The sequence below is a fragment of the Neofelis nebulosa genome, chromosome 10, assembly GCF_028018385.1.
Source record: "Neofelis nebulosa isolate mNeoNeb1 chromosome 10, mNeoNeb1.pri, whole genome shotgun sequence".
Taxonomy (NCBI): domain Eukaryota; kingdom Metazoa; phylum Chordata; class Mammalia; order Carnivora; family Felidae; genus Neofelis; species Neofelis nebulosa.
Window position 1 is genome coordinate 94,417,795 of NC_080791.1, and position 21,527 is coordinate 94,439,321.

A 21,527-nucleotide genomic window follows, 5' to 3' on the forward strand; every position below is an offset into this window, starting at 1 on the left:
TTAATTCAGAGAAAGACAGACTGTGAGGGTAGAATGCATAATGGATATGACATGAATCTAATCAACATGTGTTGTTATCTGGAGGAATAAAAAGAAAAATAATGTAAATTATTTTAAATGATTTCTGTTGGCTGTGTATTCTTAGCAGAAGCCCCGTATCTGTGACAAACTAGTTCTATGACATTGGGAAAGTTACATGACTTCTTTGTTTAATAGTAAGTTTGAGACATTATTGGACTCTCATATCATGAAATCTTCAGGGCACCATTAAAACAACAACAACAACAACAACTCTAAAAACAGGTGCTCATTACCAGTCCACTGGCAATCCCAGCCACATTCTGTCTGAAGGCCAGGGACAAAATCATACCAGGTGGCATCTGATCCAGTTAAAATACACACAGCAGCTCAGTAAAGTGCTTATAATTGAAAGCTTTTAGCAATACCAAAAGCCCATGACACCTCCTCTGTCTTTTGGAAGCTGATCTCTCCTTAATGTTATCTTTACTGAGAGCATAATGTATGGATAATGAGTCTCAAAAACTATTCCTTAACCTTGAGCTGAGTAGCTGGCCTTTAGCAGTCTACATGGACACATACAGATGTAACGCCATGTAAATATCTACAACTACTTGGCAACCCTGGTGGAATTCTAGAAACATGGTGCCTTGGACTTAAAAGGACATCCATAAATGCCTGCTAAAAGAATGAATATATCTACATGGGGCATAATATACAGACTAGTAAGATCAGAGGATTTTAAGCTATTCCAACTTCAGATCAAATACCAACTCTAACTATTCTAAGGTTACATTGGGAAGACTGCTTCCACTCTCTGAGCCTGTATCCTCACCAATGAAATGAGGATGATAATACTCACTCTGGGATGTGCCATGAGGCTGAAATAATGTTTTTATGGATGTAGGTATGTATGTATGCATACATATATATTGATACCCATAATGGCCAAGATTCTAGATTAAAACTTTTCTAACTTTCAAAAATCAATTCTAGCTAGTTTAAGCAAAGAGAGGACAGCTTTAGAATTCAGGGATTTAAAGCTAGGTTTTAAGTAAAAACAGATACAGGGAATAAATGTCAAGACTCTATCTTTGATCTCTTCCTCCTTCTCTGCACCTGCTTTATACTCCATTCTTTTTTTCCTAGAGAATCACAATTCTGGAGTTTGCATATTACTCTTCCAACCACCTCCAGACTAACAGACTCTGAATCTTAACTTCATTTGCAAATTCATGGAAGAGAGAATCTAAATGTCCTGGTTTCAGTAAGATGTCCATCCTGGCCCAATTTGCAGTGACCAGAAGACAGGGTCATGTATTACAAAAGTGACTGTTGAGAGGATTGTAGATCAGGTTGGAGACGGGCTTTCCAGATGGAGAATCATTGTGAACTGAACAGATGCATCCTAAGCTTGTAATCGGTCTCTAAATTGTTCTCCAAAAAGCATTCAAAACAGAAATAAGATCTGTAAGGTACCTGACAAAATGCCCAGAAAATAGCAGGCATTGGATAAGAGGCCATAATTATTATAAAGATGAAATATAAAGATAACCTACATCTATATCTTCACTGAATTAGCTTTCACTGAGCCCTATATTACAATTTAGACACTGGGCTTCTGCTGGGACTAGTGATGTGACAATGGCTGCAGCCATTAGGATGCTCATTGTCACCCAGAACCAGGTGACTGCCTTGTTCATCTCTCCTTACTACTCCCAACATTGTCCTTCACGCAAAGATTTCTCTTCCCAAGACATAGTAATTTTGATATGTTACACAACTCAAAAGAAATGTTCTTTCTATGCAATTCTCACAGTAAATTAATCTCACCTTGATGAGAAAGCAAGCATCCTGACTTGATTTGGAGCAACTCCATGCTCATGTTACCTTCATACAGATTTCCCAAAGGCCTTTTCAAAGGGGCATTAGTGTTGCGAGCCTACATCCCACTACTGCAAAAAATGAATCAAAGAGGCAACCAAAAGTCCCTCTTACTGACAAGAGACAGACTGGGTTAGTGGATACCTCATTCCCTTCTCCATCCAACAAGGACTCCCGTGACAAAACTCTGAATAACTGGAAAGTCTCATGTAACCAGAATTACACATCCATGAGCCATAAAGTTTAAAACAAATCACCTGTATCACATTGTCCAATTGTCACAGATTAAACACAAATACCCAAGATGAAACAGAAAAATAACTGGTCTTAACATATAGTAAATATGGAGGAAGAGTAGAGAGTTTTCATGGAAGCAGTTCAGTGCCTGAGCACAGGGAGATACCATGACCATGAAGGTGGTTTTCCCAGGAGGGAGGCTTATCCAGTGCAATCCAGATGTGCTGACCCCTGCGATTTCCCCAAATGTGGGAAACTCGACTGCCTAAATTTGTGGTAGTGGGGGTTCTGTTCATGTTTTCCCCTCATGATCAAATGTTCAAAAAAGAAAAAAACATACAATAAATATGGGTTTCTGGCCTGACTTCGCTGTCCTCTGCATGCATGCCCTTGTAATAAGCCTCTTTGTCCTCACTTGTCCTCAGTTTTCTCTTGAAGAAAGAGGGTCTTGAATTTTAAATTTTCTATGATTCCTTTCTTTTTAAAGTTTATTTATTTATTTTGAGAAAGAGAAAGAGAGAGAAAGCGGAGGCGCAGGGGGGAAGAGAGAGAGAGAGAGAGAGAGAGAAAGAATATCCCAGGCAGGCTCTGTGCTGTCAGCACAGGGCCCAATACGAAGCTTGATCTCCAAAACAGCAAGAGATCATGACCTGAGAGGAAATCAAGAGTCAAAATAACTGACTGAGCCACTCAGGCACCCTTTTTCCTTTTAATTCTAAATCAAACATTGTGTCACATTGGCTGTGAAGGTACCAAGTTCTGTTTCCTTCTCTTATTTTTTGATAACATTAGTATATACATACGGTGGAGAATTTAAAAAACACAGATGTACGAACATGATATAAAAAATAAGCCAAACTCCAGAATGTCTGAGCAGCTCAGCTTGTTAAGCGTCTGACTCTTGATTTCAGCTCAGGTCATGATCTCACAGTCCTGAGATCGAGCCCCATGTCAGCTCCACACTGGCGTGGAACCTGCTTGGGATTCTCTCTCTCCCTCTCCCCCTGCTCTTCCCCTTCCCTCTCTCTCGCTCTCAAAACAAAACAAATTAATAATAATAATAATAATAATAATAATAAGCCAAACTCTACCTGCTAGTCTCCCCTGGATCCAATATTATTGTTTTCGGTTTTATTCTTTAGAGTCTTCTTTATTTCTCTGCATGCATATGTAATTTGCTTTGCAAAAATGGGGTTTGTATCATGTGTAAAGTGTTTGTGCACATTATTTATGCCATGAGCATGTGGGAATGTATGTCATATCTATTGCTGTCCAGCATCTTCTAAGCACCTTAACTGTAGTTGAGCCAATCCGTGCACCACTCTGACATAGATGCTCACTCCACTTTCCAGCCTCTTTAGCTGTTAGGATGTGGCCTAGGTGATCAAGCCTTCGTGGGATGCTTGGGTCTTTCATTTGGAAGAGGGTGACATAAGGTAGGGACTCCAACTGGAATCCATTTCTCGGCATGGCATAGCCAAGAGGCGTGGAGTTTTCAGAAGCAGCAGTGGTAATGGCTTGATGGCAGCACCCCCTCTCAGAATCCAAGAGAGAACTGCATGGCGTCACATTTGAAACTGTGGGGACCATGTCTGCACGAATGACATAGCCAGGACGACACGCTTTTCTTAGTTGCACGGCCTCCGGCCATAATTATCTGACTATCCTAGAGATCTAGAGATCATATGAGCTGATATCCTTGAGTAAATTCCCTTTGTGTTTAGAAACATTTGTGTTCTGCATGTTCTGCATTGCTAAAAACTCATGAGCAACACAACTATATTCCCTTGTCAATAAATTCTCAGTAAAAATGCCATTTTAAGGGCAAATATGCCATCATATACATACAGCAATATACATTTAACTCTTCTTTCATTATCTGTTTTTTTAATACAGTTAACCCTGTAATCTACCTGGAATATATTTTGGTATGTAATAGTGTTTGAAGTTTTAATATTTTCTCCCAGATGTTTAAGCAGTTATTTCAAGCACATTTATTGAAAAATGCTTCTATCTCCTGGATGTATATCATATATGTCAAGGCTAGCATTTGCCTCTCAGTCTTATAATTCCATTATTCTCTGTGTAGCCTTCGGCGTTAATACAACAATTTTAAGCATCATATCCTCTTACTGGGTTTTTTAATTTGGTAAAGGAAATGCTCCTGATTCTCCTTTGTCCAAAGTGTACAGGCTATTTGCACCTGCTTATTCTTATGAACAGTAATATGTTTTAATGACTAATCAAGGGTTCTTGCTGTAAAAGCTGTTAGTTCTTTGTGTTTGGGGTGAACCATAGATGATATAAATTCTAAATGTTAGCAATGCAGGATTCCTTGGAAAGTGATAGTCTGGATTATGACTCTTCAACTTTAGTGACACGTGAGTTACACAGCATAAGACGTAAAAGAAGACCTGCAATGGCATCACAAATGCTTTGCTGATTTTATCTTCATTTATTTTTTCCTCTTTTCTCTTCATGCCAACTGGGCTAAGCCTCCAATGTTGCTTTCATTCTGTGCAACTAGCCCTTTCCTACTGCAGGAAGCCCTGAGATGCAAGAGACCTTCCTTAGCAACAGATCTTTGAACAAGTTGACCTCTGCTGACTTCTCTGTCTCCCTTGTATCTACCAACACAAACTTCTGCTTTGGTGTCACATCCTAATAGGAAACCTCCTGCCATGCCATGACATCTCTGGCTGGATGTGACATAGCACAGAGCACTACAAATACCACCAATAAAAGGCATAGCAAATAATGGTTTTTGTTTCTTTTTCTCCCCATACCACATCTGAAAATCTACATTCAGTCAACCTGAAATGTCCTACCTTTAGAAATTATGCTTTTATTTTTTGAAGGCTGGGGTAAAATAAGTTAAAATCCGATATAATCCTTAATAGAACTGCGACTTTTAGCCCCAGGCTTTTTCTATAATCAAAGGTTTTCACGTGCTGGTTCTATTTTAAACATCTGATTAATTATCTCAGGAATTATAATGACCTCAGATTTTAGTCTCTGCAATCATTTTTGGAACAGTCTAATTATTTATTTAGTAGTTATGATATGCAGAACCAGCTGTGGAAGAATAGGATCGAATAAAATAGCACAATGAAATCTCCATTTCAAAAACAAATTGCTGAAAAAAAAAAATCAAAGATTTCTGATAACTCGTGTCTTCATACAAAATAGTACAGATTTATCTTTCTCATCTAGAACTGGAGAAATAGCAAACAGTGGATGTCCACTAAAAGTAAAATAAAAACGATGCACTTTCTATTTAGCTTATTCATGTACTTGAAGTTCTTGAGGAAGCCAGAAGAGGGCAGAAGATGCTGTACATAGGACTGTATTTGCATAAAAAAAACTCCCTTATATTGAGATCTGAAATCCCATTTCAAAACAAAGTGAAGATGCTTTGCAGTAACTGGTTGGAAGAGATCACAACTGGTAAGAATGAGGCACATTACACAATAGGGCAATTGTGTTTTATTTCCACCTCAGCCAACTCTCCTAAATTTCTTCCTCTGAACCCAATAGTTTAATGAAAACCGTAAGAACCAACATGTATTCAGTCATGACATCTGCTACTTACATTAGTCATCTTGCTTAAATGTACACAGGTGAAGTTCTAGTATTAGTCCCATTTTATAGGTGAAGAAACTGAAGCTTAGAGAGGTTGAGTCACCGGTACAGTGTTAGGAAGCTATAAATCACAGCACTCGAATTTAAATTCAAGCAATTATACTCTGCTGTGTCCTGCTAAATTTCATGTATTGAAATCCTACCCCTCAAGAGTGATGGTATTAGTAGGTGGAGCCCTCAGCAGCGGATTAGGGTTTGAGGATGGAACCCTCATGAATGGAATCCCTGCTTTTATATGAAAGACTCCACAGAGTTTCCTTGCACTTTCCACTATGTGGGACTGTGCCAGCTCTGAGCCAGGAAGAAACTCTCACCCGACCTTGCAGGCACCCTGATTCCAGACTTCTAGCCTCTAGAAATGTGAGAAATAAGTTGTCTGTAAGCTAGCCAGTCTGTGGCATTTTGTCATAGCAGCCCAAATACATTATGACAGACTCCCAAATCTCCACCCCCATCCACTATCAACACTTCTTTCCGCAGAACAGTGACCATGTGACCATTCCAACACTATCAGGTACAGAGACCTACTTTTCAGGCCTCCAGTCTTAGTTCTGCAAATGAACTGATCCTTTCTTTTCGAAGTCGGATGCCATCCTTTAAACAGCTGTGTCATAAAGCAAACAAAAACCCAACTTTGTCAACTCTGGACACAGACTCTACTACAGGTAACTGGGAAGTTTGCAGTCTGGCCAGAGAGCTCCTTCCTTTCCACCTGGTCTGCAGGGCAGAGCCTCTGCCAGGCAGCTCCTGCTTTCAGCAGCAGCAAATGGCATCCCCCTCCCCTGCTCCTCCCATTTCCTCCTAATAGAACAAATCTCAGTTAAACCAGCTGGCTTGCCTAGACCTCATACTTCATCTCTGGCACACGTGCATTTGAAGAAAGATCAACCCCTTTACAGTTGGGCAAATAAACTTCTGTGATGGCAGACTTTCAGTTAGGGGCGACTGGGGTGGCAGTGTGGCAAACAGTCTTACCATCGCTAAGTCTGGTTCTGATGAAAAAATATGGCGACTTCAAAGCCTTTGTTCTTATGACCTTAGAAAAGAGATGAAGATCTTTGCCAGAGAATCCAGGTATGGGATCTAGAGATGAGAACTCTCTTTTCACTGTTAGGGGCCTGCGAAAAGATACATTTTGACCTGGACTATAACAGAGGTTGGATATTAAAAGCCGGAGTTGTTTGTAAAAGTCTGCCAGATTGGACTCTCAGTGTTCTGTATCCAAAATACCCCTGCTTATCTTCAGTCTGAGATTCCTGAGATCCCTGAGATTCCCAGCATTGTAGATAACTGATTTAATGCTGTGTGTGATAGGCTTATATAAGGCTTATCACCTGTTGGGTGATGGATAGGAGGGGGTGAGGGGCTTCTCATCTATACTATACAGGCTGAAAGTCAAAGTCACTTAAATGGGCTATAGAATTCTTTTCATTTTTGTGTCTTTTAATTACTTCACCATAAATTTTCTATGCCATTGTATGCTGCTATTGTTTATCTTAACAAAGAAGAAGCTATAGAAAGAAGAAAGGCTGGAGGGACAGAGGGAGAGATGAGACAGAGAATGAGGCAGGAGGAGAGAGGGGAGGGGAGCAGAGGAGGGCAGAGGGGAGAGTGGGGAACATAAAGGAGAGCCAGCACTCTGAAATGCTGAGACAGAACAACCCAGCTTGGAAAGGAAGCTTCTGAGAGCTCAGGTTTCCTCATCTCTAAAATGGGAATTGTAATGTATCTACCCTCCACTGTGGCTGAAAGATTGTATGAAAAAAAAAAATGTATGCAAAAAGAAAAAAAAAACTGCCCCCCCAAAAAACTTGGAATAACTCCTGGCACACAGTAAGCGCTTGATGAATGGTAATGATTATTATTATTATTAGCTTCTAGCGCCTATAACCCTTAATAATAGTCAAAACTCTATAGAAATCTATTTCCCCTTGCGCCACAAAAGAAAAACCAAGTAATGCTGAACTGTAAATGCAACAAATTAAATGCCCAGGCATAAGAATTAGCATAAGCAATATCTCTCCACAAAATTGGCACTCAATATCTCTCAGAACATAATCTTTACCATCAAAGGAATGAGCTACCTAAAATAAGCACATTAGTCAGCTACCAGAGACAAGCAATGTTAATATCTACAGCAAGCTACAAATTATCCAACAACCACAACACATGTTTTTAGAGGAAAATATCAGAGCACAGAAAATCAGACTTTAGTGGTACAAGGCTCAAGTTACAATCAGCTTCCAAGGAGGAAATCAGGAAAAGACTGAACTCAGACAGTGTGGCATGTCCCAACTGGGTGGCAGCCAGAGGCACGGGCAGTGAAAGAATTCGCCAGAGGCAGAACAAAGGAGATAGAAGTTTACTGAATACACTGCAGGGCAACAGAGGGCAGGACAGCCAAAGAGAGAGACTATTCTGCCAGGAGGCCATGGTGAGGGGCCACAGGAGGCCATGGTGAGGGAGTAAGGAGAAGTAGGGAATTTTCCCTGGTAACCATGCCCAGTTGTAAGTAGTCTGTCGGTTGGTTAGGGCCTATGGCTATTCTGAGGTGGCTCACTTAATGAATCTGTTTCCATTCTGCTTGGTGGTCATGGTGGGACCTTTGGCCTTGCACATATTTTTATTGCTCAAGCCTGTTGCCTAAAAGCAGCCTTTACAGAAAGCTCTAGAAAAGGAGTTGGGGAGTGAGGAGAACGAAGTGTTTCTTTCTATCTATAAATGTATGTAAAGTAGAACGTTGAAGTTTATATAATAAGTTAAATTTAATATATTTTAAATCTGATATTTTTTTAGGTCTCACACCCATCTTAATTAAAATCTCAAATATGAGACAGCATTTTTCAAGATCAAACATTTCACCTAGTCCTAGTCTTGGTCACTACTACCCATCGCTCTCTTTAACCAGGGTGAAGTATTTATGAGATTTTATACTGTTAGAAAAAGAAAGAGGGAAGTCACACTCAGAAAGCACATTTGCTAATATTCTCATTTTGGACATGGAGATATAGGACTTACCCAAGATATTACTTCTAGTTAGTAGCAAAATCTGAATTAGAACTTCACTCATCAGTTCTGTTCACACTGCCCATGCCCAGTTTATGTCTTAATTTCCTCTTGCTTAAATATCGCAGTCATTGGGACACCCGGGTGACTCAGTCAGTTTAGCTTCTGACTTTAGCTCACTCACATCATGGTCTCACAGTTCATGAGTTCAAGCCCAGCACTGGGCTCTGTGCTGACAGATCAGGGCCTGGAGTCTGCTTCGGATTCCCTCTCGCTCTGCCCCTCCCCTGCTGGCGCTCTGTTTCGCTCTCAAAAATAAATAAACATTAAAAAAAAAAAGATGACAAAAAAATTTTAAATAATAAATAAACATCACAGGTCCTATCTTAACACCATGCAACCCACTGCCCCTTTTCCTTTCCATCCATGAGTCCAAGTAGCTTTCTTTAAGTACATGTTTAATCTTGCTGGTTGGTATCTCCACAAAGTACTCAGTATATAGTCAAAATTATTTCACGTGATAGTCAAGGCCTTGTGCCTTACACATCCTACTAACTTCTTCCCCATCAGTACTCTCCCATCCACCCAGCCTCCAACCTTCCTGTGTTGCCTGCTGTTCCAAGAACCACTCCCCTTATTCCTGGGACTGGTTACCTGGTCAACCCTTCACTCCTCCTTGGGTGCTGCCTCTTCAGTGGCTCAAGTTTACACTGCCAAGATTAGAAGTCCCCAAGTCCCCTCTTCCTCACCTATTTGACTGGCTTAAGTTCCTTGTTTTGTGCTCGTGTGTGTGTGTGTGTGTGTGTGTGTGTGTGTGTGTATATTATATATATATATATATATATATATATATATATATATATATATAAAATTTTTTTTATGGCAATGATTATATCTGAGTGTAAAAGCCTCTCACATTCTTTTTCCCTCTAGATTGTCGACACCTTGAAGGTACAATGTCATATTCATCATTGTGTTCCCAATGCCTAGAACACAGCCTGCCACACCGTGAAAGTTCAATAAATATTTTTAATCAAATGCTTTAACTCCCAGGCCTGAGATATTTCTAGTACTCTACCATATCTCCCTAGCACTTAATTATCTACTATTTGCTTCACATGGATTAGTCACAGCTCATCAATTATATGATAAGCAACTTGAGGGCAGAGATAGTGTTTTACTCATCATTCTTATCTCCTTTAGGGCCAAGGCTATATTAGGCAGCTTGCTAAGGCTAAAGGAGTTTTTTAAAACCATTTCTTTTAAATCTAAAGAATACGGTTTTTATATGGATTTTTAGATAGTATAGTATATAAAATCGAAAATGAAAAAGAGAAAGATGCTCTGATTCAAATGGGGTCTCCAGATTCCCACCTCCAATTCTAATTGCCCCTGAAGCTGTACCTCTAAAAGTATATATTTTCAAATTGTGCATCAAGCTCCATTAGTGGAGAGTGACATTAATTCATTGAGTCTCAATCTGCATTTACAAAATGCAAAAGAAAAGATTAGGTTTCATCATATGCGGTAAAGATGTTATGGGAAAATATCATTCTATTGTTATTTACTTATACATGGACTTTACTTCTTACTGTGTTTCCTAGTCAGAGAATTAATGAGAGATCTACTGTACAACATTGTGCTGAGAGCTGACAAAACTGTACTGTGCACTTAAAAACTTGTGAAGGGGGTAGAATCTCATATTAGGTGTTCTTAGAATAAAAGAAAAATGTTTTTAAGTTTGAAAGTCACTACTTTAAAGTGATTCTTGGGGCGCCTACTGGCTCTGTTGGTAGAGCATTCAACTCTTGATCTTGGGTTGTAACATCAAGCCCCATGTTGGGTGTAGAGATCACTTAAAAATGAACTTTTTAAGGAGAGGAGAGGAAAGGAAAGGAAAGGAAAGACTTCTTAAACCACAGGTAAAACCATCTAGGATAGTGCAGTTGTTCCGAACACTGGCTCACTTCAAGAAGACCAGTGGGATGTGACAGAAATAGAGAGTCCCAGATGCCAGTGCTGGAGGTATACATTCGGTCTAGGTTCAGCCCAAGCATCTGTTTTTTATCAAGCTTCCGAAGTCAATGTGAAACACATGTAAGACTGAAATCCATTTGAGGTGGTAGAAAGGACACATACAGGACCACAGTCCCTGAGTGGGAAGAATTTGAAAGCGTGTCTGCTTCCCTGATGTTTGAATACACACCCTCTGTTTGGACACCCTCCTGAGATGGAACAACACAGCATTCTAAGACAGTCACCTCTGTTTCTGGGTGGTCTGCACCCCTCACCTTGATTCTTGTGACCATTAAAATTAAATCTTCCTACCAGATAACACCTCCTTATTTATTGCACACCCAGCCTCAATTTTCTGATCTATCAAAGTGGTTGAAAGAGGTTCACAAAAGATCATGGTCAGATGGATATGAATAGACATTGTAAAATGTAAACTATAATGCCAGAAACAGTTCATTTATTACTATAGTAGGAGCTCAGGAAATATTTTTTCACTAGCTTTAAATATTTTTTTTTACGTTTCCTTCTTATATTCCAGGCTAAGCACTGCCCTCCTCTTTCCTTCCAAATTAACTACTAGATTAAGTTCCATAAAGCATAAAGACCCTGTTTTTCTCCCCACATAGTGTTGGTGCTGCCATTAAGTAAATATCTGTAGATCAAATGAACCCACAAGACAGAAACAAAATTCCTCTAAGTGCAGTATATATATGTAGGTATGTGTTATATATATGCATCTATATATACACATATATGTAGATGAACTATGTCTCCACAGACCTTCTGTTGGTCTCTCTCAGGCCAGTGCTCACTCCCTCAGTCTTGCATACCACTCAGTCTCCTCAATCCATGCACATAGCTTAGGGGAGATATTGGAGGACGGATAGAGCTCTAAATAAATTTTCACAGGTCCACAACTTCCTAGCAATCTTTAATGGCACTTGTAGTAGAAAGGACATGAAATGGCTCTCTCATTCACAATGATCTGAGCAGCTCTAAAATGAACTGAATGGCTCAAATGAATTCTGAGTCAAGCAAAGGCATTTATGTGCACACACTTTTCCCAATTACAGGTAAAACTTGGATGCTACAAGCCTGAATTTATTACTTGTCTCCCCAAAATGGTTTTTTTAACATGTTTTTTTTTTTTTTTTTTTTTTTTTTAAGTTTGAGACAGAGGGAAAGCAGAGGAGGGGCAGAGAAACAGGAGAGAGACAGAATCTCAAGCAGGCTCCACACAGACAGCAGAGTTTGATATTGGGACTCAAACTCACAAACTATGAGATGATGACTTAAACTGAAACCAAGACCTTAACCGACTGAGCTTTAAGGCAGCCTTCCCCTTATTTTTAATAAACATGCTCCTTAAACAAGGAGGAGTCAGGGTAAATTTCCACTGTATGCTCTTATACAGCTTATTGTCTAAACCTGTTAAAATGTTTTAAGAGTAATTTTTTGAAAACATTTTAAAGTCCATTTTGTTGGCTGTAATGCTATAGTGACTAAATGTAAAAGCTAAAATATCATGCCTTTGGGGCACCTGGGTGGCTTAGTCCATTAAGCATCTGACTTCAGCGCAGGTCATGATGTCACAGTTCCTGAGTTTGAGCCCTGCTTTGGGGTCTGTGCTAACAGCTTGGAGCCTGGAGCCTGCTTTGGATTCAGGGTCTCCCTCTCTCTCTCTGCCCCTCCCTGACTTGTGCTCTGTCTCTGTTTCTCAAAAATAACCATTAAATTTTTTAAAAAAATAATACAACATCATGCCTTTGATCTCTTCTACTTACAAACACTTGTCTATTTGATCATATTGGTGAAAAAGGTTGCTGCTGATCTGAATCTCGGGCATTTTCTTCCAGAGCTAATCTAACACAAACTATTCCCTATCCAAGGAGTGTGGTACTTCAAACCTCACTCCTGGCAAAGCTAGACATGTAAAAATATAGAAACCACAATAATAAAAATACCTAATGTCATGATGACTAATTGGGTTAATCCCTCAAGGACAACTAGACAACGCTTTTACATGTAAAACAGGTGAAGACATTTTATGAAATTTGAACAGCAAAAGCTAACGCACTCCTATTCTCCTCCAATTGTTTTACTCCCATCTTGCCAAACTCTACCTTTTATTTGTTGACTTAACCTTATCCATCCATCAATAATCTTCAAGAGCTTTGTTTCAAAGATGCACAATATAGATATTGCTATAAAAACCATTTTACAAATGAATCAACTTAAGTTAAAAGAATTTAAGCAATTTTTCAAGATTCTACAGCTACTAAGTTGCATAGTTAAAAACTATTATGCCAGCCAAGCCAATGCTGTGTGTATGTGCACATGCATGTGTGTATTTAAAGCCAGAGTTACCATGTTGCTAGATAAGGCTGCTGTATGCTCTTAGCCAACCCTTTAACATACCCAAATCAGATACATGACCAGCTATACAATTTTTTTAATGTTTATTTATTTTTGAGAGAGAGAGAGAGAGAGAGAGAGAGAGAGAGCGAGCGTGAGCACACAAGTTGGGGAGGGGAAGAGAGAGAGGAAGACACAGAATCTGAAGCAGGCTCCAGGCTCTGAGCTGTCAGCGCAGAGTCTGATGTCGGACTTGAACCCATGAACTGTAAAATCATGACCTGAGTCAAAGTCTGATGCTTAACCGACTGAGCCACCCAGGTGCCTCAACCAGCTACACAATTTGATGGGCTCCAGTGAAAAACGAGAAGAGGGGGCCTGTTGTTCAAAAATTATTACTAATTGCAAGATGGTGGCAGCACAGCCTTAAACCAAGTGTCAGGCCATGTGAAAATGCACAGATCACATACCCAAGGAGCTGGCCCTGAATGTATAACAGATTTAGTGTGAGGCACTGATAAAGATTCTAGATTAGTGTAGACATTTGACTTGACATATGAATAAGATTCTGCCTTACCAGCAAACAATCCCAAAAACTCAATGGCTTAAAACTACAGTCATTCTGATGAGGTTTTGGGGTAATGGTGGGGCTCGGAGCTGATGGCCAAGAAAGAATTCTTGAAGACTTCTTTGGTGAAAAAATGTGATTTTATTTTTTTTTCAATATATGAAATTTATTGTCAAATTGGTTTCCATACAACACCCAGTGCTCAGCCCAAAAGGTGTCCCCCTCAATACCCATCACCCACCCTCTCCTCCCTCCCACCCCCATCAACCCTCAGTTTGTTCTCAGTTTTTAAGAATCTCTTATGCTTTGGCTCTCTCCCACTCTAACCTCTTTTTTTTTTTTTTTCCTACCCTTCCCCCATGGGTTTCTGTTAAGTTTCTCAGGATCCACATAAGAGTGAAAACATATGGTATCTGTCTTTCTCTGTATGGCTTATTTCACTCAGCATCACACTCTCCAGTTCTATCCACATTGCTACAAAGGGCCATATTTCATTCTTTCTCATTGCCACATAGTACTCCATTGTGTATATAAACCACAATTTCTTTATCCATTCATCAGTTGATGGACATTTAGGCTCTTTCCATAATTTGGCTATTGTTGAAAGTGCTGCTTTAAACATTGGAGTACAAGCGCCCCTATGCAACAGCACTCCTGTATCCCTTGGGTAAATTCCTAGCAGTGCTACTGCTGGGTCATAGGGTAGGTCTATTTTTAATTTTTTGAGGAACCTCCACACTGTCTTCCAGAGTGGCTGCACCAATTTGCATTCCCACCAACAGTGCAAGAGGGTTCCCATTTCTCCACATCCTCTCCAGCATCTATAGTCTCCTGATTTGTTCATCTTGGCCACTCTGACTGGCATGAGGTGATATCTGAGTGTGGTTTTGATTTGTATTTCCCTGATGAGGAGCGACGTTGAGCATCTTTTCATGTGCCTGTTGGCCATCCGGATGTCTTCTTTAAAGAAGTGTCTATTCATGTTTTCTGCCCATTTCTTCACTGCGTTGTTTTTTGGGTGTGGAGTTTGGTGAGCTCTTTATAGATTTTGGATACTAGCCCTTTGTCCCATATGTCATTTGCAAATATCTTTTCCCATTCCCTTGGTTGCCTGCAAAAAGGTGATTTTATTAAAGCATGGGGATAGGAGGACCTGGACCCGTGGGCAGAAAGAGCTGCCTTAGGACCATGAAGAGAGACTGATTATATACTTGGGAGTTGGGGGAGGTAAAGTCAAGGGGAAGTTTCCAACGGGATTTTCATATGCCAAAGAGGACTCACATAATAATGGAGGCCTAGCTATTGTCAAGCTGAGGTTGTTTTTCCCTCTAACAAAACATTAACATTAAGACAGTAGGGAGTTCCAGCAGGATTATTTTACTTCGCCAGTATCAAGTGTTTGTCAATGGGCTGCAGGTTATAAGGAAATTTAATCTTATATGCCATTTCCTTCTTGCCTTTGTTCCACACATCACTATGGAGGGGAGGGTGATGTTGGGGCTCCAAGAAACTAAGTGTACAGGTTTCTGTGGAGATTAGGCTGTTGAATATTGTCTTTCTTGTAATTTACTAAGATATTGATGAACTGAAGTAGACTCGTGTCCTGCAGGCCTGTGATTTCCATAAGTTAACCATTTGTTTTCCCCTTTCCTTTGCTCTTGGGCAGCCAGGAGTTCCCAAGGAATATCACATATATCCCACACTGTACTTTATCCTCAGCTTGCCTTATGGTCCCTCATCAATTCTTCACTCCTTCATCCAAGAGTCAGCAGTGGCTTGCTAGGGTGTGGATTCAAGTCTGCTCTCTAGGTCTTTTGTTCTGAAACCAAACCTGAAAGAACAGCTACCTGGTGAACAGTCTCTTCAGGGCCATGGCAGGAGTATAGGCCAAAACATTTAAAGCCTCTGCTGAGTCACATCTATTCACCTTCCACTGGTCAAATAAAATCACACAACCAAGCTCAAGTTGGTGGGGTGATGTGGTAGAGTCCCTTCCCTAAAGAATGTTGTGAAAATTCTCAAGATAAGGGAAAGCAACCTATGTGCTCACACACGACGTTCCTCGCGATGCTGTATGTCTGTAATGTGACATTCCTCACACCCTGTAACACAGACTGCCAAATCAGACCATATGTCTGTATGTTACCATGTATGGGAGACAAAGAAGTAGAAATTGTATAAAAGGCAATACCCCAATGCACTCAGGACTCAGTTTTTCGGGTACAAACCCACTGAGCCCGTGCTGGCAAGAATAAAGTTGCTTCCTGGAAAGAAAAGCCTCAGTGTCATGACTCTCTATGTGAACCTCGGTCCTGTTACAGTGAGGATGAGAATACTCACATCTCATGGAAGTGGGAAGGAAGAGTATTTGCTAAACTATCATATAGTTTATCATAGTGTACCATGGTTGAGATGGTACTGTATTGAGAACCTAATTAGTGAATAATCTAGGAAGTGCTTGGAGAAGGTTTGGTTCTTTGCTTGAGATTCCAGGCGGCCTCAAGTGCCAAAGGCATTGATTGGTTGTCTGCATATTCTAAAGACAGTTAAAAGTCAGGAATTAGGAGGGAGAGAAAAAAATGGGCTTAAGAGAGAGAATGTAACCCTAGGACACGCAATTTGTTTCCTCTCTCTGAAGCTGAAGAGACAAATGAGTAAAGTGTGCTAAACCCTACAAGAAGGAAAGCCTGGGATTTCATTCATTGACACAATGCCTATTAAGCTGCAGAGTTTGTGGACCTACCCACATAAGACTGGGACAGAAAAACATGAGAAAGGCCCAGAAGAGTTAAGGAAGGGCTAAAGAAGCAGCCTCTACTGCTACCATCTGGCATGACAAGTTACCTAGAGGTGCAGGTAGCTAGGGCTTACATTGCATTGCCTCCTCAAGGGGGCATCTTCTGGACTAGATCACAACCCAAAAGTTTGAAGAAACAACAACCGGAATCAAGGGTAAGGAGAATTAGGGATGGGAAAGCTGAGTCCAGTCAGAGGGACTAAGGGACTAAGGAGGAGGCCACCACAAGAGCTAAGTAAAAGAACCAACAAATATATGTCCAAGGAAGAACCAGATGTTGAACACTTTTTTCACAAAAGGAAAGTAAGACAACCATTCAGTGTTAGTGCACCATCACCCTCAAAGAGCAAATGGCCGTCAAAGTCCATGGCGATTACTGCTGAGGGAGAAGGAGACGGCTAACCTGACATTAGGTAATGTCATCTCTCCCTCTCTGTCTTCCTTATTTTGACATGAGAGAAATAAACATAGGAAAGAAGGTGAAGTTTTGTATAGCAAGAAGAGAAAATGAGACGTACATGACCCTTCTCCATTCCAAGCCCTGTTCTAGAACAGCAAGTCTCATCTATCTCTGGGGGAAGAGGAGAGCTTTAGGGAACATAGGAGGAGAAAAATTTTAAATAGGCCAGACTAAGTTATGACAGCTGAAATGAGTCTGGTTTAATAACTGAAAGTACCTGAAATGGCCTGATATAGGAATGAAATATCATTAACAAGCACACTGTGCCACAGGAAAGCGATCTGTCAGAGCAGGTAGTGCAGTTAGGTTTCACATTTTTTTTTCCTTCACAAAATTGAATAAGTATGAGATAATAGCAAAAAAAAAAAGTAGTTTCAGGGGTCAAAATCAATGTTTTACACAACAAACATCATATCTTTTTCTTTGGAAGACCACTGAAAGGAAAGACAAGAGGACAGGGGAAGATTTCAACTCTTGAGGTCGAAGTTAAGCTTGCATAGAAAAAGAGAGGAATAAAGTGTGGGGTAGACAAACAGTTCTTTACTGTAACCACACCCACTTCAAATCACAACTGGCTGTTGGGAAGATTGAGACTAAAATACTGATGGTCATGAACAATCATTTTTATATACATTTTAAGGGAGATTCAATAGCTCCTCTGTAGGAAAACATCACACTCACTTTTGCGTCTACTACCATATGGTATCTTGAGTTGTAGAGAAAGGGCTGGTAGAATTACAGTTGGCTTGCCAAGAAACCCCCAGGACCTGCATGGGAATGTGTCGTTCATGTAAACACCATCCAGCATGCCCTTCTCCACTGAAGACAGTTGAGAACTATAACAGCAGGTAGCCTCCCCCTCATTCTATCACACAACATATTACTATTCACTCACTCTTTCTGAAGTACACAGCAGTTAGAAACATTAGAGCAACAGAGAGAATGTATTAATGCAAGCTCCCTACAGAAGACATTTTCCCTAGTGGCTTCTCAAACAAGATTGGGAGCCATTTGTAAGAGTCAGCTAGGCAATAATACTGCCTAACAAATCACCATAAAACCTCAGTGGCTCAATAGGAACATTTAATTTCCCTTCTCAAAAAGACTGCAAGTTGGTTGAGATGGCATTGCTTCAGGCTGCAGGTGAGTTTGTGCTGAAAGCTCTTCTGGTATCTGTCACAGAAAGAATAGTGGTTTGGTAAGTAATAGAAAGTCTGCCTTCAGGCTCATAACTTGAGAGAAAACCTTAAAATAACTTGGCATAGAATGAAATGAATCAGAAGCTAAATGGGTAAACTGAGGCTTTTATAGCGCTAATTTGTAAAGTTGAGATAAATTGTAATTATTTAAAATAATTCATAGATTTCACTCTACTGATAGAATAAGACAATAGCAGTTTTGAAATACTAAGGACTTTGTATCTCATTCAATTATTGATTCCCCATTAAATGTTGTACACATATGAAGACCCATGCATAGTGACTAAAGAGAGGCCATGTAGTATAGGGAAAGAGAATGGACATGGATGCTGGATGTGAATGTTTAAATTATTATATAAATATTAGATTGTGTCATTATATTCCTAAGGGTAGTCACAGAGATGAAAAAAGTATGAACAACAGAGCCAAACCAGGATTTAAACTGGAGTTTAAGACTTTGTACAAATGTAACCTGTGGAAAAATACTTCACCACAGTGACTCCTACCTCACCTATAGATACTGGTAAGAATCTGGGAGGAGGAAGGACAACGGGTAACATTCTTATCTTCCCCATCCAAAGTTTAGGATTGGAAAATAGAATATACCTGGAGAATATAATGCTGAGTGAAATCAGCCACCCTCACAAGGACAAACATTATAGGATTCCACTCACATGAGCTGTCTAAAGAATCAAATTCATAGAAGTAGAGAATAGAATGGTGGCAGCCAGAGGCAGGTGGGAGGGGATAAGGGGAGGGGTTGTTCAATGGGTAAGAAGTTTCAGTTATGCAGGATGAATAAATTCTAGAGATCCACTATACAACATTGTGCTTAGTTAACAATACCCTACTGCACACTTAAAATTTTGTTAAAAGGATAGATGCCATGTTGTGTTATTACACCCCAAAATTTTTAAAGGTAGAGCAGTAGGCAAGGAAACTTTTGGATATGATGAAAATGTTTATTACCTTGATTGTGCAGAGAATATCATGGGCATCTGCATATGTACAAACTCATTATTTTATATAAACATGTGAGGGGCACCTGGGTGGCTCAGTCGGTTAAGCATCTGACTTTGGCTCAGGTCTTGATCTCACCGTTTGTGGGTTTGAGCCCCGCATCAGGCTCTGTGCTGACAGCTCAGAGCCTGGAGCCTGCTTCAGATTCTGTGTCTCCCTCTCTCTCTCTGCCCCTCCCACGCTTGTGCGCATGCTGGTGCGCGTGTGCTCTTTCTCTCTCTCTCAGAAATAATAAATAAATAAACTTAAAAAAAAAAAAACATGTGCAGGGGTTTGGGGTGTTTTTTTTTTTTGTATATAAGTCATACGTCAATAAAGCTGTTAAAAATGAAAGATAGAATATGGAATTTGGAAAGTAAATATGAAAATTTTGCTTTGTTACTGAGAAAGCTGATTGGAGGAGGTGGATGAAATAAGAAGCTCTGATTGAAATGTTAACATTTCTCCCCCAGTGAGACAGATTCACCTGCCCTGTTAGGCTGAACAACTTCAGGCCTGCCTCAGTACCATCCACCATTCCTCTGGTGATTCCCCTGGCACCAGTAGGGGGGTAGCAGTTTGCACCCCACTTGCTTCCAGAAGGCTCAGAAGAATTTCACAACAGCGCATTACTTAACTCCAAGCTTGAAAATTAAACACGTGATTCCATTTCTCATCTCACAATATGCACACTCAAGTGTTTCAACATATTTGGAGATTAGACAATGATTTTAAGTGATTGCATAAACTCCAGTAGACAATGCAAACAAAATAAGCCACCCCCCCCCATCAATTTAATATAACTTCCCTCCCCTTATCTAAGGTCTAGTGGAGATTTGAGGAAAAAAAATACTGTATGATAAAATTCAAGTAAATGAAATCCCACATGTATTATAGAACTTTTGGATTTCTATTCTACCCAGTCTCTAGGACGGCTCAATCACATGTCTAGGTAAAGGGATGGTCCCTTCTAGGGTAGCAACTGAGGCTTTTTTTTACTGCGATGGATGCATATCTCTTAAAATCACTAAAAACGGAATGAATTTGACTCCCAGTCTTCTATGTCCTTGACCCTTTTTAAACTCTATTTTGAAAGAACTGAGAACCTATGAGAGGGTAGCAAAAAATGGTCCAAAGAAATTATGTAGGGCTGCCACAGAAACACAGAGCATCCAATTAAATTTGAATTTCATGTAAATGATGAATAACTGTTTCAGTATAAATATGTCCCCAATACTGCTAATAAAACAAAACACCCAGATAAGTTTGAGTTTCATATAAACATTTTTTTAAAACAATATGAGTATGTCTCATTCAATATTTAGGGCAAATCTGTAATAAAAATATGTTATTTATCCAATATTCAAATTTAACTGGGTGTTCTGTATTTTTATTTGCAAAATCTGGCAACCCTACCTATATACTCTTCATTCCAGATTCTCCAAATGTCAGCATTTTACCATGTTTATTTTATCATTCTGTCTCTCAAGGAAAAAAAATATACAAAGTTGTAAGTTGAAAACATGATGTCATTCTGCCTTCCTAAAAAGTATATATTGTCTTACATAACCACAGTATAGGAAACTTAGGAATTAGGAAATTAATATTGCCAGACTAGTATTATCTAATCTCTGGCCTTATTTAGACTTCACCAATTATCCCACCAATATCTTGTTTCTTGCACTGGATCCAGGATCTTGCACTTTTTCCAGTTAGTCTCTCGTTTTCTAGCTAATCTCATGTCTAGTTTGTCTCTCATGTTCAGCCTGGTAGAATTTCTCTTTGTCTTTCACGTTTCTTGTTTTTCAAAAATTTTCTTTGTCTTTCAGTTTTGAAGATTACAGGTTGGCAGTTTTAAAGATTATAGACCAGTAATTTTGTACACTCTCCTTCATTTTGGGTTTGCATGGTGTTTCCTTAATATTAGATTCTGATTATACATTCTTGGCAGGAATCCCTCTAAGTTCTGTATTTTTCTCAGTACATTACATTAGGGTGTCTCATTTCTTTAAAGAAGACAGAATAGGGGCACCTGAGTGGCTCAGTGGGTTAAGCATCCTCCTTGATTTTGGCTTAGCTCATGTTCTCATGGTTCATGAGTTCAAGCCCAGTGTCTGGCTCTGCGTTGGGGGTGCGGAGCCTCCTTGGGATTCTCTGTCTCCCTCTCTCTTTCTGCCCTTCCCCTGCTCGCATTCTCTTACTTTCTCTCTCTCCCTCACTCTCTCTCTCTCAAAACTAAATAAATTAACATTAAAAATAAGAAAGAGTACAGAACAATCAGAGGAAACGTCTGTCACGGCACCAGTTCGTATCTACCATATCTAGAAACATAAGCAAATACCTTAT

The 21,527-nt window shown here is 39.8% G+C and overlaps 1 non-coding gene across 1 annotated transcript; it reads left to right on the forward strand.

Annotated features, from left to right (window-relative positions):
- The first annotated feature begins 2,279 nt into the window (after positions 1-2,279).
- On the forward strand, positions 2,280-2,446 carry LOC131488989 (U1 spliceosomal RNA). The gene has a single exon (XR_009250365.1). It is a non-coding gene; the product is annotated as a U1 spliceosomal RNA (small nuclear RNA).
- Positions 2,447-21,527: the final 19,081 nt, after the last annotated feature.